The following is a 26,640-nucleotide window of genomic DNA, read 5'->3' on the forward strand; positions in this document are numbered from 1 at the left end:
CTATCTATCTATCTATCTATCTATCTATCTATCTATCTATCTATCTATCTATCTATCTATCTATCTACCTGTATGTATGTATGTATTTATGTATGTATGTATGCCTGTCTGTCTGTCTGTCTGCCTGCCTGTCTGTCTGTCTGTCTAGTAATAGTTCAGAATCGCTCTCCGTAAGAGATAAGCAGTAAACCATTACCTACTGGTGAATAACACCTGCTGCAGCAGGCACAGGGGTAATCAGTATGCACGAGTGTCTTATCAGGTTGACAGCGCTTAAATTTTGGACACTTCGATATCAGGCACTGCTCGGAACAATGATCGGCTATGTTGTTATCTGTTGACAAACAAACAACAAAATAATGTCACATGCACACCACTACAGAGCATAATCACTATATTAGTTATTATTTCAAGTAATTCTTAATCAGAACACCTGATGCTTGATTTATGGTCTGTTTTGACGTGAATAACATGTAAGTTCGCGGAACTCTAGTGCAGTTTTTGTCACGAAACTCGCGGAAGCCTTCACAAGAACCAAAACTTTAAATTCTGATCACCCAATGCTGGTAAGAGTCAACAATAAAACATACACGTAATACTATATTTACAAAATAAAGGACTTTCACAGTGTGCTCTTTGTTTCATTGTATTCACTGAAGTTTTATGCACTTTGGCTGATAAAACTAAGAGGTACACTATAAATTTACACGCCTATTACTAAAAAACAAATAGAAATACATCTACACATACAGCGTAAAAAAAAAAAACATAAAAATTAACGACCTTGAAAAATGCTGCAGTCAGAATCAATGTACGGCACCTCAGTTTAGTTTAATAACTAAATTGAAGTCACTAATAAAACAATTGCACGCTCACGATAAACGTGTTATTACGTGACATAGTTACCATGTCTGACTTAAAAGATACAAAATAATGTCGAGAGAATATAGAAAGGAGAAAATAAATCGGAATTTGTAGATAATGTAAGTTTCAAGAACTACAAGATCTCAATCATGCATTGTTATGGTATTTGCACGCAATGTGGATTCGTTAAATTGTCCAAACTGTAATATTAAAGTAGGATGGAGTCAATGGTCATAGTTTTGCACTCCAAATACAAACCGTATAAATATAATTTCATACTTTGTTTAAATGGCAATGGCTTTAATAATTGTGTGGGCTACATAACCTAAGTGAACACTTCTTTTCCAAATTATCCTCTTGCCCATTCCGAATCACAACAAAATTGTTAGCCTTTAAGTTTTTTCCATAATCTCAGTGTATTTCTCTGTGCATTTGCTTTTTTTTTATTTTTTTACTGGGTAACTCTCCCATAGAGTTTTTGTTAGCATACGTATCCCTCCAACCACCGTCATTTTAAAATTATTGTTTCTTTATTTAGCAGAGTTACAAGTGAGAGATATCAGAAGAGTAGCCAGATATAGTTTCCCGCCATTAAACAACCGCAAATAGGGAAATAATATGTTTGTTGTTTCACACCGTAATGGATAAGTGTTTTCAAATGCGAGGAAATAAACTTGCTCGTGTTGACATTAAACATTTTATGAGGATATGGCCGGGTTGCTCCGGTGGCTCACTTACACAAACGTACCTTACGTACAGTACGATTATCGCTCGCCCTATCTCTATTCCGGAACTCTCCCCACTCCTGCTATTACTTCCCCTCTTTCGTGTCTCTGAGCTTTCAGGACTAAATAATCGGTCTGCACTTGGCGATCATAGACCAATCCTTAGCATCATCACAATCCAATATGAATCTACAAGTCAGTAAAATGTATCAGATTACTTTGTGATATGAATGATTTGATTTATGAATGGGTATAAATATACAAGGACATCTTGTAAATACAAATAAGTTAAAATAGAATAGAAAAGAACAGAAAAAATTATGTTCGAATATTCGTTTTATTTCACTCAAATAACCAATTTTAACAAAAACATGAAGACGTTATTTACTATAGAATCTTACCGCAACAACTGGTATGAACATGTATTACGATAGGTTAACCAAGAGACTATTGGACTATACACCTCATGGAAAACGAGACATCGGAAGACCAAGGAAGAGATGGAAAGACCAACTTTCTTCTGAAAGCGGAACAGACCAGGAGGCCTAATCCAAGACTGTTATTGGTGATGAAGAAGTTATTCACGTAATGGAACCGTGTGTTGAATCTCTCACAAGAAATAGTTCATTCTTTGATTTACAGCTAGCTGTTTTTAATTTCTTCTCTTATAGTTAATACCATTTATGGAAATTTTTAATTAATTTCTATATAATATTAGTAATTTCAAGTTATTTGTATTCTTATTAATAATTTATTGCTTTCCTTCACTATTAAATTATTTTATGTTATAACAAAATTTTCTCTTATCTTGACAATAATAGATATCATATTGTTGAAAATTATAACGAGACAGTAACCAGTTTATTATTAAGTCATTTCAATTTTATTTGTAATATTATTGATAATTTATTTTTTTTTTTTTTACAATATTGAGAAATGCTATGGTAAACATTTTTGGAATGATCATTAATTAAATATGATAATAAATAAAAGTCAATATTAATTCTTTTTAGTTTAATCTTTAGTTGGCTATTTAACGATGCTGCATCAACTACTCGGTTATTTAGCGTCGATGGTATTGGAGATAGTGAAATGGTATTTGACAATATGAGGCCGAGGAATCGCCATGTATTTCCTGTCATTTGCCTTACGTTTGGGGAAAACCTCGGAAAATGCAACCAGATGATCAACCCAAGCGGGAATCGAACCCACACCTTTGTGCAACTCCGAATCGGCAGGCAAATACCTCAGCCGACTCAACTACGCCGGTGGCTAATTTAATGTTGTCATCTCTTAAAATTTCCCCGTGTCTTGCCAATAATAAAAATCATACTGTATTCGAGTAAATGTCAGTGAATGCCAGGCCTACAGCACTGTTCGCCTACCTTATACCGAACTGTACAGTGCAATAGTAAAGTTTTCGTCAAGGAAGTGGGTTAGATTTTCTTCTAAGATTTACGACAAGTTCATCTCAGCAGAACGGCTGATTTTTTGTAGTCGAGGTAAATGTGTATCGATTCCGAATCAGACCTCGCTATAAAATCTCGAAAGGTTGCCATTTTGACATTTTTTTATACCGTGAACCACCAGCGAATTCAGAGATGAGATATTTTGCTACCTGTTGAACCACAAGGTAGAATTATAAATAAGAACACCAATAAGTAGCTATGGTAATGTAATCTTAGATAGGTAGCGAAATCCAGTTCCGCGAACATTTATAACGGCTGGAGGAATCATCGTACTGAACACAAGATACCGCCATTCTGGTTGGATGATCGTTCACTTCTACTGAGGCATCTGGACGTGAGGCCAGCCTGGTCGACCATGGTCCTTCATGGGCTATCGCGCCTCAGATTTATTTCATTATTTTTATATCCGGAAAACATACTTTTCAAAGTACACAGAAACCAAGTACTACTATATTATAGTGAGCGGAGGCATGCAGGGAGTGCGATGTAGATAGGAGGGTATAATAGTGTGGCAACAGACAAAATAGAGCTTTCGTTCTTGCGTTGTGCATTATGTCATTCTTTCACATCCACTGACAACGGGAGGCATGAAAAAGAGGTAGGCTATTCTACACGTTAAGACTACTCTCATATATGCGCACGCAGTAGAAGTGGGACAATGTTATACCACATTATCTAGACTAACCGGTACTCTACAAAACCAGATCTTTACTTTTCAATAAAGTCAAGACAAATTAGTTATCTCTCAATCCAGTCCGACCGGTAGGATTATTTGGTTTCCACGCAATTTGAAAATTTTGTTGTCCCGCTATATCCATAATGGTAGCACAGAGAACTCGGCGTGGCTAAGTTTGTAGCGCATTGCTCTGCTGATCCGGAACAGCATTCATGCGGGAGTTTGAATTCCGCTCGGATTGATTACCTACTTAGGTTTTTCCAAGGTTTCCGCAACTGTAAGGTGAATGTCAAGTAATCTCTTCAGTCTTATCTCGCCAAACGCCACCTCGATATCAACATTCCATGACACTAAATAACCTAGTAGGTGATAAAGCATCGTTAACCTACTTAAAAGAATCGATAACATAATATTGAAATAGACATTTACTTGGTAATATGCTTATTATCATGTATTTCCTTTTCATTATCATGAATTTCTTTTTTATCCTCTGGTTGATTGGAAGAGAAGGCCTCAAGGTCTTAACTCTGCCAGAATAAATAAAGCATTATTATTATTATTATTATTATTATTATTATTATTATGCATATAGAGTGTTAGTTGGGAGGCTGGAGGGAAAAAGACCTTTAGGGAGGCCGAGACGTAGATAGGAAGGTAATATTAAAATGGATTTGAGGGAGGTGGGATATGATGATAGAGAATGGATTAATTTTGCTCAGGATAGGGGCCAATGGAGGGCTTATGTGAGGGCGGCAATGAACCTCCGGGTTCCTTAAAAGTCAGTAAGTAAGTATTATTATTATTATTATTATTATTATTATTATTATTATTATTATTATTATCGTATAATAAATTATTATAAACACACAGAAAAGGAAGTCCTATTCCACCAAATCTTAGCATCACAGGACCTCAAATCTCTCATTTTCTGTTAAGAACAGCGTGATTTTTGTTACTTTCACCAATAAAACAGCTTTCATAATACAGGGACTAACAGATTTATCAACAGTAATCTCACTAGCGGTTTTGATTCATCTAGAGAAAATCAAAACTCGAGTGGGATTTAATTGACTATTACACGATTAGAAGAAAGTATAAAAAGATTAGAAGAAATAAAGTAGGCCTGCTCTAACACAATAAAATATTGACTTACAAAAACTGTCTTTGAAAATGTATTATTGTACCAACTCATCATTACAAATATTCCGCTAGATTGCAGTAGTATGTTATGATCAGTGTTCTCTTCTTACTAGTTGTGCCAACTTACAATGCTCATTGAACAGTATGGACAATTACTAGTCAAGAAGGCTTTGCTGATTCAGTTTCATTTTTATTAAAACAGTTGCATTCCACTTCAAGTATCAATATTATATTAAACAATCTCTGATACGTGACTGTCCGTAATCTCATACAGCAGAAGCTATAACATAACCTAAATAATATAAACAAGATAAATGATAGAAAAGTTTTAATTAAGGATTAGTTTTAATTAATTAAGTTTTAAAAGCTAAAATTATTGAAAGTACAACGTTGGCAACAAAGAAACAAATGCTAGAGAGTGATAAAAATCAAATTCTATGATAAAATGATGATAAAAATTGTAGGATAAGCAGCCATGTTTGGTTGAAACACGTCTTCCGCACCGTTTTATTGGTCTAAAACAGTATGACGCAGTAAAAGTGTAATACCACAGTCTAGTATATATAGTCACGAAGCTTGAGTTGTTGAGGATACTAGGAACAATGGACTGTGCCGGTACTGTTTAGCATTGTCTGTAATTGGGCGATAGTAGCTATCCTCGTGGTTAGCAACTATCTATGGATGCATATATCCTATATATTGAGCTTCGTGACTGTATATACTAGATTGTAGTAATACTCTACCATAAAATTAAAGTTTTACCGTAGTAATCATAATCATAGTGCTTCTGTAGAAAACAAATTAAGTATTGTATAAAAATATACTTTTCAGATTATATTAAACTGATATAGGATTCAATTTAAAAATTATTCTCGATGGCGTCGTAACTCGGAAAATAACAGCCGAAAAAATATTTTGTTTGCATAAAACAATTTCATTTCTGAATACAAAATTTGACATATTTGACTTTCCTCAAAATACCCTCATTCAATTTTAATTGCAATTACATGTTGCTTTTGAAAAACCCTATAGAGTAAAACTATCTAGCAGATAAGTAGAAAAATTCTAGTTTCCTTACCTGAACTTGGAAGACATATATAGCAGCACTTGCACAGATATTCTGTTGGTAATATATTGTGATCAGGAGGACAGCGAGTAACTTCTGGACAACGCGCATCCTCGCAATAATCACGACAATAATGTTCCTTGTTTGAATCTGCTTCATACACCAACAATATAGCTGTAATGATCCCCAGTCTCCGCATACCTGATATCATCTGCGGTGCATATTGCGGAAAAAACCTGAATCTTTCACGCGAATTAATATGGCGTTCGATAGTAGTACAACAAATGAGAGTAATATTCAGGACCGCAGTAACGTGATGTTCAAGAAGACTGTCTGACCAAAGTGAAATTTTATTTCATAGCGTTTTTTTTACAACGCAAGCAACTGTTCCAATTGTGCGTGATGTTGAAGTAGACTCTGACCAACGTGTACTTTAATTTCTTAGCATTTCATTACAACGCAAGCAATAATTTTTCCAATTATGCCTTCTGCACAATACACAAATAACATCAATAAATAGTCGTCCACATTTGCAAGGTTATATTCCTGTTTAATGTACAAATACGAGCATTGTTCAGCAGACGCGTCTAAAAATGTGTGTACGTATGCAATATGTGTACTTGTGTATATGTACGCTATGTATGCGTCTGTGTATGTATGTAGTTTTTTAAGTTTGTTATTTAACGACGCTGTATCAACTACTAGGTTATTTAGCGTCGATGAAATTGCTGATAATGAGATGGTATTTGGCGAGATGAGGCCGAGGATTCGCCATAGATTACCTGGCATTCACCTTACGGTTGGAGAAACTTACTTATTTACTTACTTACTTACTTACTTACTTACTTACTTACTTACTTACTTACTTACTTACTTACTTACTGGCTTTTAAGGAACCCGGAGGTTCATTGCCGCCCTCACATAAGCCCGCCATCGGTCCCTATCCTGAACAAGATTAATCCAGTCTCTACCATCATATCCCACCTCCCTCAAATCCATTTTAATATTATCTTCCCATCTACGCCTCGGCCTACCCAAAGGTCTTTTTCCGTCCGGCCTCCCACCTAACACTCTATATGCATTTCTGGATTCGCCCATACGTGCTACATGTCCTGTCCACCTCAAACGTCTGGATTTAATGTTCCTAATTATGTCAGATGAAGAATACAATGCGTGCAGTTCTGCGTTGTGCAACTTTCTCCATTCTCCTGTAACTTCATCCCTTTTAGCCCCAAATATTTTCCTAAGAACCTTATTCTCAAACAACCTTAATCTCTGTTCCTCTCTCAAAGTGAGAGTCCAAGTTCCACAGCCGTACAGAACAACCAGAACAGAACTGTTTTATAAATTCTAACTTTCAGATTTTTTGACAGCAGACTGGATGATAAAAGCTTCTCAACCGAATAATAACAGGCATTTCCCATATTTATTCTGCGTTTAATTTTCTCCCGAGTGTCATTTAAGTTTGTTACTGTTGCACCAAGATATTTGAATTTTTCCACCTCTTCGAAGGATAAATCTCCAATTACGGTTGGAGAAAACCTCGGAAAAAACCAAACCAGATAATCAGCCCAAGCAGTATTCAGAAACTGTTGTTGAATATAGCCATAAAGTCATTTAAATATGCGCTCCTACATTATATGACTTACACGTCTGAAATGCAGGTAGTAGACCATTGACGATATAATGAGGAGAGTTAGGCCGGAACCGTGGATAGTGTCCCGGCATAGCTCAGTTGGAAAGAGCGCTCAGCGCGCAGAGCTGAGAGGTCCCATGTTCGATTCCCGGTGCCGGAACGAATTTTTCTTAAATTAATAGGTATATACATACATGTTGACTACTAATATAATAGTCTTGATTATTCAATCATGAATATAATAAGTATATTAAAACATTTACTTTGTTAAAGGGAATCAAATCAATGACTTGCTGCGTTTTAACATTGCATTATGAATCTGACTGTGCTGAATAATATGTTGTGGAAGTCACACACGGTTTCCAGGAGGAAAGTGAAAAATGCATTATTTTGACTTAGTTCCTTTTAACATTGGAGAATTCAATTCTTTGTTTGAAGGCCCTAGTTTCTTATTTAAGGAGAACCTCTAAGATTGGTAATAAGTAAGTGAAGTATTGGAAAGTAATTTCTGAAGTTATGTATTTCGATTTAGAATTATTTGCGACCATACTGCATTGAACACTGGGTAATTTATTACTGTCAACGGTTAGAAGCAAAAATCTTTATAACACTGATATTTTCTCTGGTCTGTCTTTCACCCATCAACTTCCGCAATACTTTCCAGTCTTCTCAACTGTCGTTGATCTGTACACCGAGCATTCAAACACAATGCAAACATCCTGAGTGTCATTAAACCACTATGCGATTATGATGTGCGAGAGATGCTGATTTCTGATGAAAACTTATTCATTGTGTTTGATAGGTTCTATCAGTAATAAAACAATAAATGAGCATCAGCATCTCCTCCACTGAAAGTTTAGTGTGGTGTGTGTGTCTTTTTTTTTCGAAATCGAAATAGAAAACGAGCCTTGGTTGCCGATGTGTCTCTGACATCGAAATCCAAGAATGGTTTATTCAGTGTCAGAAAAGAGAATGCGTAAGTTGCGAGAACTTTCACTGAATAAGTGTAGAAACCTATACATATATAAATACATGTTAACTTCACCTGTATTATATACGTGTTTCCATTGGCACTACTGGCTCATATTTAGCAGACGAAAAGTCATTATCAAATTGGAAGTCATTTTAATCAAGTTCATTAGACATAGCAAAATCACTGCCTGCCTGATCGCATCCTTTAGCTGCGTAAACCGCCTGCTCAATCAAAGTTATTTTTCCGCAAGGTGGCAGGCAGTGCCCACTGCTATTAACATTATCAGTTTGAGTTTTAAGATGTTTTTTTATTAAAAGTACCAGATCTCTTGGACCCTTGCCTTTTACAAAAATATGATTATACAAATTGAAAAATAAATAGGTTATATTAAAGAAAATTGATTAATAAGACCGTCAAATACTGAGGTATTTGTTTGAATTTATGTTATGTCTCTTAGTAAAGGGTTGGCATGAAGAAATAGCTTATTCCTGTATGTAGTCTGTAGATCTTAAATATGAGCAACCAGGAAGGGTATATGAAGTTCATTGTAGAGTTTCACATTGTTTCTGAGGTAGTGTGCACCAGTGATTGTTCTGCAGCTCTTTGAATTCCTTCCAGACTCTTCAGGTGGCGAGGATGAGCTTAGCCCCATATCTCACAGCAGTAGTGGATGCACGATCGGATGCCTGATGTATACAGCAGGACTTTTGCTTTCCTTGAAGTCAGACTTTTCAAAAGTGAATAGAGTGCCATGTACCTTTGAAATGCTTTGTCTCTTATGTTTTGAATGTGATGCCTGTAAGATAAACGTTTGTCTAGAAGTACTCCAAGATATTTAACTGATGTGGTAATAGGTATTATTTGGTTTTGAATACTCAGTTGGTCTATAATCCTGGGAAAACGTTTAGTAAAATCCATCAATAGAGATTTTACGCCGTTGACTTTTATATGCAAAGTCACTACCTGCCACCTAGCGGCTACTCGCACATAAGCGTTGACTGGGCAGGCAGTGTAAGCAGCAATATGTGATCCAGCAGGCAGTGAGTAAAATTACAGTATGAAGGATATTAATTTTTCATGAAACCAAAGAAGATATTGTACAGTCACAGATGATAAAATGATATTTCAGAGATTATAGTAAAAGAATGGTGAGCTGGCTACATTGACACGATTTTTGTGACCGAGGCCATGAAAGAGAAAGAAGAAGAAGAATTTGGACAACTTCATGGTTCCTTTGCAAGATGTAGTAAAGTTTTGGAAAACAAGAACACCACAACGGGGATATACAAACACAACTTTTGATAATGCTAAAAAAAAGCTCCTATTACCCAACCATGGTTTACCAAAAATTATAACGCCACAGGAATGGAAATTGCTATTTTTCATAATATTTTATTTCAACAAGCTCTTACACCGTGGTATCTCTATGGAATAAGAGCACAAACAAACCTATGTACGTGTGGAGAAGAGGGTGACATAGATCGTACAATTTTAGGCTGTGCACGCAATAAAACTCAGATTACTAAATTTCTCAAAATAATATATACCGAAATTGGCATGGGTCCTTGGAATACCCGAGCACTACTACATTCGAAAGAATGGATTATAGCAAAAGAGTTAAGGAAACACGTAATACGTTATAAAATGAAAATATAAGACATACACTACTACAGACTTTTAGACGACAATTCTTTTCCCTGAAATATATAGATATTCTACATGGATAAGTATTATCCATGTAAGACATACGGACGCTAATATCGGTTGGTACAACTGATCGCGTGTCGATAAATAACTCGAATTCAACTCAACTCGAGAAGAATTTAGAAGTCCATCTCCTGCTTAGGTAAAGTACCTACATCTTCTTGTTGTGAAGAGTTATTATTTTTATATAGAAATTCATCCTGTATTAAACATACTGTAATTTAAATATGTAGATCTATCAACATTTTACAGAATTAATTGATTTTAAACACTTCGTATGTATTTCTGTATACCAGTGATCGCCAAAAGCTGTGTCGCGACACATGCTCCTGCCTCCACTCAAGCGTGACCATGGTATCATACTTCCACCCTCTGTTTATAGCCATCACTTCGATATAAGTAAAGACATTTATCATCAGCGGACGTACACATGTAATGTTACAAGTGTGTAGGATAATATGGTTCGATGTCTTTTCCAAAACAGAAAACAGATAATATTTTTAAAAACTTAATTTTAAGGAGCATGGGAGAAAAAGTAGGCTATTTCTTTTGTGCAGATGGCAAAAATAAGAGATAATTTGTTGTAAAATTTTTAATGAAGTATAAAAGAACAATGTACGTTGTCATATTCTTCTTGTTACAACGACTACCACACACACCCTTACCTGTAAATTGAATATTTCATTAATAAACGAACAATAAAAAGTATCGGCCTCTGTGTCTTAATCGGGGTAAAATACTTCGACTTTTTTCGACGTATGTAGTGCAATTTGAATATTTCATTAATAAACGAACAATAAAAAGTATCGGCATCTATGTCTTAATCGGGGTAGAATACTTCGACTTTTTTCGACGTATGTAGTGTAATTTGAATATTTCATTAATAAACGAACAGTAAAAAGTATCAGCTTCTTTGTCTTAATCGGGGTAAAATACTTCGACTTTTTTAAAAATATGTAGTGTAATTTACAACTTCGTGACCAGCCTAGTATGTTTTTCTAATTTCAAATATCTGCTGATGTAAAGTACACGTTCTTTTTATGGTAAATAAGAAAATATGTTTTATTTTATTAACAATACAAAAATAATGACTAGGAGGATAAAAAGCTAACACGGAGAAAGTGTGTGCAGTTAATAAGTAGAAGATTATTATATTGTTTTTGTTTTCTGGTCACAGTCCGTCTCTGCACTATTATTCACTCCATTACCTGAGGAGATACCCACTCCACCCCTCTCCCTGCGATAGTGGTGTGCGGGATGCATTTCTATTACGTCACAATTTCGTGGCGTTTGGCAACCACTGCTGTAGACCTACATTAAAAGGTAGAATTCAAGGAAGAGTTGCTGTTTACCCGATTAAGAAGTTGGATGATGTAATAGGCCTATATGATGTCACGTATGTCCGCACTTTACATTGTAAGTAAAATAAAACATATTTTAATAAAAATTTGGCAAAATTACGTACTTGCATGAATAAGAATAACAGGATATTAAAGGGAGTAGTGTAGTGAAGCGATATAATATAGGCTACAGTACGTAAAGTAAGACAATTAATAGTGAATGAGTGTAGTATCGCCACAGTCTAGTATATACAGTCGCGAAGCTCAATACGTAGTAAATATGCAAACATTAGATAGTTGCTCACCACTAGGATCGCTAATATCGCCTCATTACAGGCAATGCAAAATAGTACCGTCACAGTCTATTGTTTCTAGCACCCTCAAAACTCAAGCTTCGTGACTGTATATAGTAGACTGTGGTATCGCCATCATTTGAATATTTATTATATTAGCTTCGTGTACAATTTAAGTTAAAATTAATTCGTGATGCATTTGACATATTAACTGTAATAAGGTTAATAGCAAACTAATGAATTCAGTTCTATTAGTAAAGCCATATTATGTTTAATACCTTTGGAAGTATTTGATGTTAATTGTGCGTAAATATAATTTTTAAGGGTTCATGAATGAATTCGTAGCGTAATGGTTATGGCAGTGGTTCACTCTCAGTTTACAACTGTCAGCACGGACTGAATAATGTGTGGCCTGCTTCAGTTTTGATCTGTCATTCTGAACTGACAGTCCCTGAACTGCAGGCGGACTGTAAGTGTATTGAGACCATTAATTTGTACCAATTAAAATTTGTAAAAATTTAAATGTATAATTTCATGTCTTTCATTATATCTTTGTAGTTCAGCAGTTATCAGAAATACATCAATATGTGTACAATTTCATATTCTGCTTACAACCTATAGAGTTCTATTACTGTTCTGTAGTACCTACATTGTGTTTTCATAATGAGTCTCGTTTTCAATGTCTATATATGTTTGAATGCATTGTATATTACTATCAGAATTATGTATGTATTTATTTACACTGCAAGTGGGCAAGCACCCGGTGGCAGTGTTATACACAATGTAAACAATACACAATACAATCTATACAATACACAATACAATAAGAATGCTCAACACAATTTAACACAATAATTCAATAATTGTAATTAATAATAATAACACTGATAAACAAGTGGTAGATATCTGAAGTGATGTTTACTGTTTCTAATGTAGTTTTTCATGTTGATTTCAAATCTGAAAACCGTTTTGCTCTATCACGTCAGGTTTTGAAATTACCGACGAAATTTGATTTTTACATGGAACGCAGTCGAATTTCTTTGTCTTTTTCGTTATTCTTAATGCAATGCTGAAAATTTCCTCGTTTGTGTTCTGTTGCATTAATATACTTTCATTTGTATCTTTTTTACTTATTTTCATTAACAATGACAGTGGACGGTGGATATTACGGCATCCAGAGGTTGTAGAAATTCACCAGAAGTGTTTTGCTACGTGTGCGGCTATGTAATAGACAAATCCCATCGGAAGACTTTTACGCCATTTGCGAAGAAAGCATATGAACTATACTTTGATTCGAAGGTGGATAGTAGTAAGTCGTAGGCACCACAGTTCATCTGTTCGACCTGTGTATGCAATTTGCGCGGTTGGTTAAGTAAGGAAAAGAAGATCAACCATCTGGTATTTGGAGTTCCTATGATATGGCGTGAATGAAGCAACCACAACACAGACTGTTATTTCTGTTCGGCAAACGTCACTTCTCCTCCAAAACTCGCACATCTGTAAAGTAACCTGACGTTTCTTCAGTTTCTAAACCAATTCCATATGATCCCGTCACTTGTCCAATACCAACAGCATCTGGAGAATACACAGTTGCTGAAGAAATGCAAGAAGAATGTCCTCTTTCATCTCCTGCCAACGACTCAGACTCTGATTACTACCAACCTGGAGAAGATATTTATTCGATGAATAATGTTACACTCATACGGGATCATGCGATCTCATACGGGACCTGGCACTAACGAAAGGTCAAGCTGAACTGCTCGGTACGTCTTAAACAATTTAATTTCCTTGCAAAACGAATTCACAGTTTCAGCACAGACACAAAGAACTTGTGAAGTTCTTTGCAATGAGTGACACTATTTCCTACTCCACGAACGTTCAAGGTTTTATGTCAAGTCTTGGGGTGGAACACAGCATTGAAGCATGGCGACTATTCATAGACTCATATGGGACAAGTTTGAAGGCAGTATTATTACACAACGGAAACAGAAATGCTTCAGTACCGGTTGCATATTCTACGCACCTGAAAGGGAAGTACGAAACCATATCTCTACTTCTTAAACAATACGCTATCGCAAGTACAATTGGCGTATCTCTGGTGATTTAAAAGTTATCACAATTCTCAAGGGAATGCAGACAGGGTACACCAAGTACAGCTAACTCATCTGCGTGCGGGACAGCGGAGACAGAAAGAACCGCTATATAAAGAAAAATTGGCCAGTCAGAGATAGAATGCAGACAGGAAATAAAATCGTCCTTCGTGTGCTGTTGATTGAGCATGACAAAGTTATTATGCCACAGCTTCATATAAAGCTGGAGCTCACGAAGACTTTCATGAAGGCACTAGACAATGACTCAGATGCTTTTGGGTACCTGTGTAACAAGTTTCCGAAGTTGAGTTACGAGAAAATGAAAGAAGGTGTGTTCATAGGTCCACAAATAAGGAAGATCATTGCTGACAGCCACTTCCAAGACTTACTGGATGATACGCAAAGAGATGCAAGGGTGGCATTGAAGTCAGTCGTAGACAATTTCCTTGCAAATAATAAATCGACTGACTATGTGAATGTTGTGCAAAAGTGCATCAGTGCGTACAGACAGCTAGGTTGCAACACGTCCCTCAAAATGCATCTCCTCGACTCACATCTTGATTTCTTCCCCGAGAACCTAGATTTAGTCAGCGACGAACATGATGAACGTCTTCATTAAGACATCTCGGTGATGGAGTCGCGCTATCAGGGTCGATGGACGTGCAGCGATGTTGGCTGACTACTGCTGGACGCTTGAGCGCGACATGACAAATGCTCAGCACAAATGAAGTATATTATATATATGTACATATGTATTTTACACGTGCATTATACCTTCAACTATGTTATTATTATAATTATGTGCCATGTGGCACATTTCCATCATTTTCTTAGCTAAAGCCATGTTCATTATTACTCCGTGTAGCAATAAATGCTCTACTGAAATTCCTGTCTGTGAGTTCTTAAACATAATGGTTGATGTCGTATATCTCAAGGACAGTGGGTAATAGAGACAAATGGTTTGCATATTCGGAATCAGCATGTTCCAGTTGTCTTAAAACGCTTGTTGTATACCAAGATTCCACCGAAAGTGTTATTTTGTTATTCAGTGTAATAGATAAAATAACCTAATTAATAAGTGAACCTAATTTTACAATACAACCTAGATATGTATAGGCCCTACATAAGTTTCACATTGGTACTGATAATAGTCTTTCACTTTACTCTCATCTCACTCACTGTAGTGGCACTATGACGAATTTCACTGACACTTTAGGACACATTTCATTATATATAACTATAATTTATTTTAGAAAATTTGTATTTGATCAACGACATTAAAACCAAATATAGCCTAATGGTTATTTCTCAGATTATGAAAAGACTAGAAAATACCGTGAATGGGAGGTTAAAAAGGATGCATTAGTACAAAAAGGAAATGCTATAACCAACATTACAAATAAACAAACTGTATATCACAAACACCCGTACCTTTTAAAGTAAGAAGTTCTCTCTTTTCTCTTCACCTTCCCAAATCTGTGAATCAGTTAGGTGTATATGATCACAAATTCTATACACTCTCAATTACTAAAACTGAAAGTTCGGATAGACGATAGGTTCCAGGATAGAATTCCGGCATATTCAAGGGTAAGCTATATATTCCAATTTAATATAAAATGGTTTGTAGAATAAAGTACAAAGAGAGAAAAAAAGAGAAGTAGACGAAAATATGTGAGGAAGGGAGTGCAGTGGAGTGGTGTAGGATGAGAGAAAGAAAAGTGGGGTTAGCGGTTGTGTCGGGGGCAGCAGGCCCCGATTAAAATAATATTTTTAAGTATTACCATTGTGCGTGACGTCATATAACTCCTCATCGATCTTGTATTGATCTAGAAAAACAGCGACTGATTCTTGGACTTTACCCATTAAAATAAGTAACATTAAATAAAGCTACATTTAAGTTCTGTAATGATTAAAATGTTTTTGTATTTCATTTAATACCTAGGCCAATATGTTAAGACGAGGAAGATGTACTACTTAGCAACGGTGAAGACTAGACTATGTGAAGGTTTACACCGAATCATTGCAGTGCGTGTATTGAGCGGACCCCAGAAAATCGAGCCAGGATTAAAGGTAAACAACATATGATAATTTCGTAATTAATGAAATAGTTGCCGATCACCTTCCCGCAAGAGAGGTCCAGGGCACATAAATTATCAAATATATAGGCTACATAAGTTATATTTAAATTAAATTTTCGACGTTTTCTTATGATTGCCACATTGTCAGTCTCTTTACACTGTAATGGAAAATTGTGTTCCCTGGACCTCTATTGCGGGAAGATGGCTGATTGGCTAGGCTTACTGTATAATTATCCGCATTTCGCTGGCATTATCATCTTCATTTCACTCAGACGTTACAGAATATTCTGTAGTACAAGATAACCGAGTTGGATAATTGTACAGAAGAACTAAACCAAAGGAAACGCAATTTTTTATTTTACAGTAATTGTGTATTACAATATTGTAGAGTACTAAGCATGTGATTTTATTTTCCGGTGTCCAGTATATTTTATTTTGCATCATTTCGTCGTTGTCCGTGTGGATATAAAGGAAAAAATTGAGACTGTGTGGGGTGGAGTTTCTGGGTAGTTCAGTTGGTACGTTCAAGTAGAGGTCCCGGGATCGATACCGGTTCCGGAACAATTTTTCCCTTGAAATTATTCGAATCTGCTTTAAAGGAAGTTTCACCCGAAAAGCTAGATTTGCATGTTACCAGGTATCACAATGCTATGTACCGAAACTACAATAGTAGTCTTGATGGTGGTAGTGGTGGTGGTGGTCATAGTAATTTAGCATTGATGTAATATTAAAATGTATTTTGTCTGTCAACATTAATGTATTTGTTTGATTAAACGGTTTGTCATTCATGAGACCTAACCTCAAAAAGTATTGTGTTTCACAAAGGAAATGGTTAGTAAGTAATCTGAAAGCCAAATACTACTTTAAAATATGAAATGTTTATTTGTTTATTATTACTGTATTACTAATTAATATTATTAATTACGTTCAAATTTCAATTTTCATTTGCTAGTAACTTTCATTCCATGAACGTTTGCAACTATTCGAAAGGTAAAACAGTGCTGTCAAAGTAACAGTTACAAAGTAAGTCAGTTGTAGCATTTGTCAGTACCGAAATTTGAAACAAAGTTGGCAAAAGTAAATTCAATCTGACTAGAAAATCACTATATTCCACTAGCAGATATAGTAATGATGGAAAAGTAGTTACATTTCACATTTAGGGCATAAAGTAAGAAGACCCGGACTATATACAAGACAAGAGCATAAGAGGCGACATGTTTTGACTTAGGAAACTTTATATTATATAACGTTCAGTGCAAAACCTGAAAAATACATTATATTGGCCTACTTTTATTTTTAATCTTAGTCTGATAACAATTAGTGGAAGCCTAAGGGGGAACAATTGAAGAGATATTTTTGCTACTGTTTAGTGGGTCGCATGAAGGAAACCGGTAGCGCAGATGCGGATAGTGTAAGTGCCGCTTAGCGATGAGAAAATAAGACTGAAGTACTATATGAGTCACTTCTTTTCTTTCATGTCGTCATCTTCGTCTTTCTTTCATTCGTTTTTCTTTTTCTCATTTTCGGTATCTATTAAATGAATTCTCTTTCTTTTCTACTAATTTCTGTGTCAGTTCCTTTTTTCTCCTGCCAATGTTTCTTTCACTTTCTTCTTTAATTCCTCATTTCCCCTTTTGATTTATTTCCTTCTGTTTCTACTTTTATTCATTCTTCTTATTCTTAATCGGATAATCTCTCTCAGATGAGAATTGGGTCCCTTCCTGTGAAGTTCGATGATTTTGGTTTGGAAGTAAAATTTTTATCTTTTTTTTTTTTGTTACTGTTTATAATTCGTGTCTGATCTTTGCAATGAATTCTTTTAAATCTACTATTATATCATATTTATCTACAATCAAAATAGATTTTTTCTTGAATTATTGATATATTTTTATGTAAATTTTTCACAGAAATATGATGGTACATCAAAACTGTTACAGATGTTGATGACAATAAATGTTATCATGTTATATTATTATTACTAAATAATTTTTTTCTTCCCATTTCAATATAATGTTCTTTAGATGTAATAGTTAAGTGAATTAGAAGAAAGAGAGCATTCTTGTTGTACACCTTTGTTAAACTTTGTAAAATGTTTTGATTTAGTTTCTACTCAACTTTTATTACAGTATTCTCATACATTTTATTTATTGTTTTAATTAATGGGTTAGGTCTACTTACTTCTTTCAAAATATGGAACAGCTGTTGTTGTTGTTTAGTCAACTGTCCGAAGACAGATCTGAACCTCACAAGTGATACCAAGAAGACACCACTTATGAGGCACCTAGGCCAGGTGATAATGGGGTATGGTGGTAAGGAACAGTAGTGGTCTTCTTACTTCATCATATACGTTTTCATGTTCTAGGAATAGCAAATGGATGTACAGATTAAATTCTCTTCTCTTTCCTAGTAATAACTTAGAGTGAAGACTCTGTCAATACAAGATCGTCCCTTACCAAATGCTCATTGGGCTTATCTAAAATGTTTGGGATTATGTTTTATTAGGCTATTCGTCATAAATTAAAAACAAAAATAAAATTGTTAACTAAATTTATGACACCATGATAAAGTAATAAATGAAACAATATAAACCAGTGTCTCATAAAAATATTTGCTTCAGAAAAATTAATTGCGTGCAAATATGTCTTCTTGCTACCACATACAAATATTAATATCTAAGAAGATCTACATTAATTGTCTCAAAATTAATGTAATCCCATTAGTTTAGAATGGAGCAAGAATAAAATTTACAATCGCCATGTTAACGGCACATGGAATAAATTGCTTACGTACATATAAATATTTAAAATAAAGGAATTTTTTTTCTTTTTAGCGGGCTTGGAAGGAACGAAGAATGACTCACTCAATTCAGGATATGTAATATTTATTTATTTATTTATTTATTTATTTATTTATTTATTTATTTATTTATTTATTTATTTATTTATTTATTTATTCATTCATTCATTCATTTATTCACTTATTTATTCATTCGTTCGTTCATTCATTCGTGTATAAGCAATACCGTAATTTCCCCTAACTATGATCCACATTTGTCACATTTTTCTTTGTATATTCAATACTATTCATCCAGATTAAGTGAAATTTTGGCTTCGGATTCTTGTAAGTTTATATTAAATAAATATTGACATATGTGTTTGAATTATTTAATTACAAGTGTTAAAAAAAATAATAAGCATTGGTGCGTAGTTGTATTCTGAGTTGCCCAACTATGGTCCACTCACATATTTATGCTTGAAAGCATGAATGGACTATAGCTGGAGCTGTAATTATTCGTAAATCAATACATTGAGTTTCTAATTTAAGGATAGAAACATAATCTAGCACAGAAATATTAAAAATAAGTGAAAAGTACATGGATTCTTTTTATTAGTACATGTTAAATAAACACTCAATAAACAAGTGAAATCTGAAAGTCATTCTTCTGCAATAATGAACAACTACACTCACCGACAAAGAAACCGGGCCACCTAAAGTTTCTCAATTTTTTATGAGGTGAGAATCAGAAAATCCTTTATGAAATTAAGAAAACATTGCTTCCTAGAAAAAAAAATTATTCATTATCATTTGCGCTATTATTTTCAACGCCAAACAATAGATATAATTAAAAAGTGTAAAAACTTACAAATTATATCAATTTTCTTCCAAATGTTCAATTGATTTTTTGGCCACCCAGATGTTGGTAATAGCGGATATTGCCTCCCCGTGACTGTATGACTGTTACCATTCGCCGATTCAACCCTTCTATCAGATTCGGGATGTCAGTCTGGTCGATTCTATTCCATTCTTTACTTAGAACATTTCGGAGCTGCTGTAAGTTGCTGTGAGGAGTTAGACGACTTCTAACTCGCTTCCCTAGCAATTCCCACACATGTTCAATAGGGTTTATATCAGGACTTCTTGCTGACCATGTCATCCTATTCAATCCAACGTCGTGAAGGAACTCATCCACGATTCTTGTAGCATGAGGGCAAGCATTGCCATGCATTAACAGGAATTTTCCACCAATAAGTGGGGCATATGGTACCACATGTTAAATTAGACTTTCTTCGATGTATCTTGGACCAGTCATTAATGAAAACAAGTTCTGTGTGAGCTTCATACGAAATGCCACCCCATACCATTACTGATCCACCTTGGAAACTGTCACGTGAACTCAAGGTACATGAAGAAAAACGTTCTCCTTCTCTTCTCCACACTCTTTCACGTCCATCTGTAAACTAAATCTCGATTCATCTGTGAAGAGCCCTCGTCGCCACTCCCCCAGGTTCCAATTAGGATGATTGTGAGCAAAGCGTAATCGTTCAACATGATGTTGCTGGAGCAATTCTGGGCCTTAACTGGTCTTCTGGAATCAGCCCACATTCATCCAGACGTCCTCTTACAGTTCTCTCACTCACGTTAACTTCTCTTATTTTCTGGAAGGCTCTTCTGGTCTCAATAACTGTGGAATGGCGATTTCTTAATGTGTTTAGGACAATAAAATGGCGTCACGAGCCGACGTTACTCGTTTTCTTCCTGAACCTGGTCTCCTGGAATAACCTCCTGTCTCTCTAAAGCGATGGTACATTCGTTGTAAGGTCGATCGAGGAATCCCAAGAACTGTAGCCACATAACGCTGACTATTCCCACCTTCTATCAATGCAACCACTTTTGCTGAATCGGTAAGACTTAGTGTCATTTGTATACAATGACGTACTCCAATACTGCCTCAAAAGAGCTTACCAGTCTGTAGACATCTTCAGCATAGCTTGAAATGAGTCCCAGAAGTTTACACACAATATTACAAGAAGAACGAATCTTCTTTTCAGATCATTGTTGGCTATTACGTATTCAGTATTACATTGTTACGTATCACAAAATAAATGAATAACTAAATGAACCTTAACACACCTACAATTATTTGAAAAATTCTACAATTTTCAAAACGTTTAAAGAAAATGTAGTTGGCCCGGTTTTTTTCGCAAGTGAGTGTATATTAAAGAACAAAAGTTAGGTATCAAAATTAACTAACACATTCTTAGCAAAATATTATGCAAATAAATTCACTGATAATGTTTAATTATCGTACTGAGAACTACATTCATTAGGCTTATTTCGATCCTTTGAATTTCCACTTCTCTTGTAATTCTGAAATTGAAAATAGATCTCTCTTTTTCGAGACGCATTTGGGGGTCTTCAATTTGTTTTATTATGTTTTCCTTTCTACAGAATAAAATGTCTTCCATTTCTCGCCACCTCAATAATTTCCGCTTCTTACTATACATGAAACAACAGCTCCATTGTTCTTCACTTCCAAAACTTTCCCTGGCCACAATTCCTCCCCATAAGTAACTACCATATAACTATGTGCCTTTAGCATTATTTTAACAGATTTCGTCTTCTTTTCCATATCTGACTCACTGTCTGTAAATATGAAAAGAACACCGGAAACATCATAATCTGTATCCAATTCAATTTCATCGCTCTCCTAGTCACTTACAGGGACGGTTGTTTTCCTTCTACCCTGAAGTTTTCGTTTTACCAGACCATCATTCGTGCTAGTACCATTGATGCTGGAACAGCCTGTTTCTTTGTTTACTTGACTATAATGTTAAATGATGTTTTAGAATATACTGAGATACCGTATTTGCAGAATTAAATAATCACTTTGATCACATTTTATTGAAACAAATATTTCAAAATGAAATACAACTATGGTCCACAAAAAATTGTGGTACATAGTTGAGGACTGACTTCTAGTCTTGAGGCTAAACATTTTTCACGCAGAGTCCTTAACCTCTGCCAGTGTCATTATTACGTGAAAGTAAACACTATATAGCCAGGTGTAATTGTACAAAGAATCATATATCTATAACGTACCAGTTCTACAGATGAGAGCTTAATAAAACACAAAATCACAAAATGAATGATTTCGTGTCTTCACACATTCAATAGAACGATGCACACTGACGTTGTTAAGCATCCATATCATTGCCACGTGTAGTGGTAGATAGAAGCATCTATGGGGAACATAATTCCATCACAGTGGCGCCTTAAATGGCAAACACCGAACTCTTGGGGGACTAAGTAGTACATAATGCGTTTTGGACCATAGTTGGGTGCCTGGACCATAGTTATGGGAAATTACGGTATTTGATTAAATAATATTCATAAACAGAGGTTGCAGGTAGAATGAGAATGGTATAAACAGAATATGAAATAAGTTACATTTTACGTAACTGCTACCCATTATATAGACTATAGAATTAATCGCTTGCACGATAAACTTTACTCTGAAAATAATACAGAACATACAATTCTGAATGCGAAATAACTGTGACCTGTCACGCAATGCACTGAAGCCAGATATTGAGGGCATGATTATTTATCTTTTCTTATTCACTTGTTGGATTGAAATATTCTGATAGGCTATATTCAAGTCGCTTTTAACACGTCGAGTATCAGATTGGCTTCTGACTACGCCATTTTATCATATCAATGAGGTTTTCTCGATCATAAAAGTCATATGTTATACGTATAAAATATTCTGTGATACTGACTTTTATAATTTAGTAACAGGCATACGTTTCCTGACACTTACGATTGACTATATCTATAACACTTATGTTGACAGATAATAAATAAATAAATGAATAAATAAATAAATGATTTACACAGAATTTCTCACATTTTGCGCAAATAATAATAATCCGAGGCACGACAGCCCATGAAGGACCATGACTCCCCAGCTGGCTGCTTGTCTCACGGCCACATGCCCAAGCACAGGTGGAAGATCATCCAATCAGAATGGAGGTATCGTGTGGTTAGCACGATGATCCCCCAGCCGTTATAGCTGGCTTCGCAAACGTATTTCGCTACCTAATGTAGCTCCCCAAGTGCATCTTATTGGGTGGGCATTAGAGTCCTGCAAATACGGTTGAAAACCGAATAGACTTACATAGCGCTACTGAACGTCTGAGTTTATAGGCAGTATGCGAAGTACATCTGCTTGCTTACTGCCTCAGTATTCGGTTTAACGTGTATTCGAGTTGATCCGATCTCTCTGTGGATGGAGGCTTTGGCGTATAAAATGAAGATCACAGTGAACCATCCAGATATTATAGCTGCGGATCATCAAGAGGAACAAACAGCATGCAGCGTGAAATTACAGACGTTGTAAAGCGTAAATTGCAGGAAAAAAAACTTTCGGTATCCACAAATTACCAAGATTGTAATTTTTGCTTACACTAGAAAACTGAATTAGGCTATAATATTACAATAATGACACACTTAAAAAACAGTAAACTCGATCAATAGTAAAACAAAACAAACATTACTTTATATCTTCGGAAACGTACTACAATCAATGCTTTTAGTATGTTTACTATGAGTAGAGAATTAAACGTAATATAGGTTTTCCATTCATTTAAGTGAACCTTATCGCCCCGTACGATCTGCAGGGTTATTTCACTTCTACCCTATATATGAATAGCTACTGTTTTGGAGGAATGAATTTAGAGTTAATAATTATTTAATTTTATGTTTCGCGATTAATTGTAATTCTATTTTGGATTTATTTACTTATTATATCTCACATTATACATTATGCTCATTTCATTTTCTACGTACTAAATTGATGGAAAGATCACCAAACAACTCTAGCCTCTGTAGCAACACTTGTGAAACGAATATTGGCCATTCCATGAATAAGTGTTTCCACCGTGCGTAACTTTAGACTAGTAAAAGAGAGTTATTAATACAGAAACACAAGAAGTCAAGTCTGATCATGTAGTCTATGATAATAGGCTCTAATAATAATTGTGAACATCAAATAGTTGATATTAGCACGTGTGTAATAAAATAGTTCTTTGAATGACACTTGTTTTCTCTGAAGTAGATCTTTTCTATATATAATGATTTGTTTCTAAACCTTGCTATTCTTTTGTTATTCGTAGTTTAGAAATGTGTAAATTATACTTATTTTGTACAGAACGACAACCATTGGCAGCCAAAGTAATCGTATTGTTAAAAATAACATTACTGTTTATCTTTTTAAATTGATTTCTTAATAAATAATATTGAAACTGCTCAGAATAATTAAAAAGCATGCAACTATTGTTTTAGAGGTAGGTCTATACATTTTTTTTAGTTTAAAGTACAAAAGTCATAATGGACCTATGTACTTCTTTCCTATTTTGTTTTATAATGAATTGTAATTATATTTTGAATATGTTTACATTATGATATTTCACATTATACATTACGTCTATTTCCTTCGATGTCACTGTGGCCATTGTTCATTTATTTGTTACTAGTAAAATTACTGCAAGTTCGAAATACAAAAATAAATGTATTAAAGTGTCAAATTATTTGTTTTCCTATTTGAAGCGAACATATTTTTGTAATTAAACAAAATAAATATCCTTCAATATTATTACTCTGTTTGTATAGCCTACTGAGAAAATGTTAAAGAGTTATTGTATGATGAAATGTACTTGGTGTTATTTGGAGATCGTATTTTCTTCCTCCTTACCATTTCTTTCTGTGTGAGATTTGTGTTCTAAATAATTCGCGATCTTACATGAACTTATGTAATATCGATCATTGGGTTATACAACTCGAACAAGATTCAGTCAATATGTGACGAGAAAGAGTTACGACGTAATCAAATGATGAAGTTATGACGTATACTGTTTAACACTGGTATAGAACAACGCCAGCTATATAGCGTTTATTGGTAAGAAAAATATACATGGCTTGTGCACGTCTTGTTCTGTGAAAAACTATAACATTGTTTAACATATATATAAGCAACTTTCATTAGTAAAACTCTAAAAGTTTAAAATATAAAGCTTACTTATAAAGTTACTGCAAGTTCAGAATAATAAAGAAAATATATGTGTTATAGTGTCGAATAAACTGTAAGAATACTTGCAAACACTTTTTTTCGATAAGACAACGTAAATTTCCTTGTTACTCCGGTTGTGTACTCGAAAAACGTTATTTTCATGTAAATGCGCCTGATGTTCTGTCTACTCCGCAATACATCAGGGGTAATCGCTCGACAACCGAGTTATTCGGCCCTATGTTCATCGTAGCCGGTTGTGCTCCGACTGGTCGAATGTAAACCGGTTGTGTGCGCAGTTTTGCAGGTCTCTAGTGGGCACCGATCTCATACACTAGCCGAAATTTGAACAGAAAATTTCTTCCCCCCCCAGCGCGCAATCCGTAACGCGAGTCCTAGACAGGATGCTTTAGACCACGACGCCACGGCGCGGGACACTTGAGTATAATTTGTACCTCCAAGAAAATAGTGGATATAAGCAAAGTCGAGAACAATTCACTTGTCATATATTCATGTATATTACGATGTTTAAGTTGTTACCTAACATTTATATTGAGAAAGTATGTCTCATTTTGGATGTCAGTTTTTACAAATAATCTCCAGATAGCAGCAGAATTCTCGAAGAGTCATTGTCGATATTTTATTTTGACTTGCTGTTGAAAGTATTATATTGCTTGGAGCGATAATTAATATTTAACTTGGTAAAATTACTTGAAACATTATTGTTGACTATTAATTTTCATCTTCTTCAAAAAAACAGATGATAATATTCTATCGTTATTCTTGATCATAGTATTTTTTATTCCTAGTGACTTGCTCCGTCAAGCGTTATCATTCACTTGATGTACTTGTAGCTGACATAATATATTTTAGATTAAATTAGTTAACGATACTTTCAAATTAGAGTCGTTACTACTAAAGATAACAATAGGTACATACAGGGTGGAAGAGAAATAATCCTACAGATTTTCAGATCGAACAGCTCGTGTTGTGTGTAACAAAAAAGTGTAATACTATATTGGTGGAAAGTTCATAGTTTTCTCAAAAAAAAAAAGTTTTCCCCCCCGAAATGTTTAACACCTTCTTATTCGGTGACTATTGTGGGTAGAATCGTGACTTTTGTTCATATCGTTAGAAGATCTAGTAAAGAATCGTTTATCCCTCCGACGTATTTAAATAGCGTGGGTGGTGTTTGTATAAATTTAATTAACCCTAGGGTTCATGGCTGTTTGGACTTACATCAATGCATAATGGGTGCCTCAAAGGCCCCTATTTATAAATTCAATGGATATTCTTAACTTTAAGTTAAATTTCAATGCTGTGGTATTTTTATTTAGTTACTTAATCACTACAGTGCTATAATAGAATAATTATACACCATGTTTATGTTTTTAGTATCCAAGTATGATAAAAATTTCTCTATATGCACAAGTTCTGAAATTATAGTTCCATTATATAAAGTGGTCCCGCGCCGTGGCGTCGTGGTATAAGGCATCCTGCCTAGGACTCGCGTTACAGAATACGCGCTGGTTCGATTTCTCATGAGGGAAGAAATTTTCTCATGAAATTTCTGCCACTGTATGGGACCGATGCCCACCCAACATTGTGATACACTTGGGAAGCTATGGTAGGTAGCGAAATCGAATTACGAAAGCCAGCTATAACGGCTGGAATAATCATTGTGCTAACCACACGATACCTCCATTCTGGTTGGATAATCGTCCACCTCTGCTTCGGCATG

The sequence above is a fragment of the Periplaneta americana genome, chromosome 1 (assembly GCF_040183065.1).
Source record: "Periplaneta americana isolate PAMFEO1 chromosome 1, P.americana_PAMFEO1_priV1, whole genome shotgun sequence".
Lineage (NCBI taxonomy): Eukaryota > Metazoa > Arthropoda > Insecta > Blattodea > Blattidae > Periplaneta > Periplaneta americana.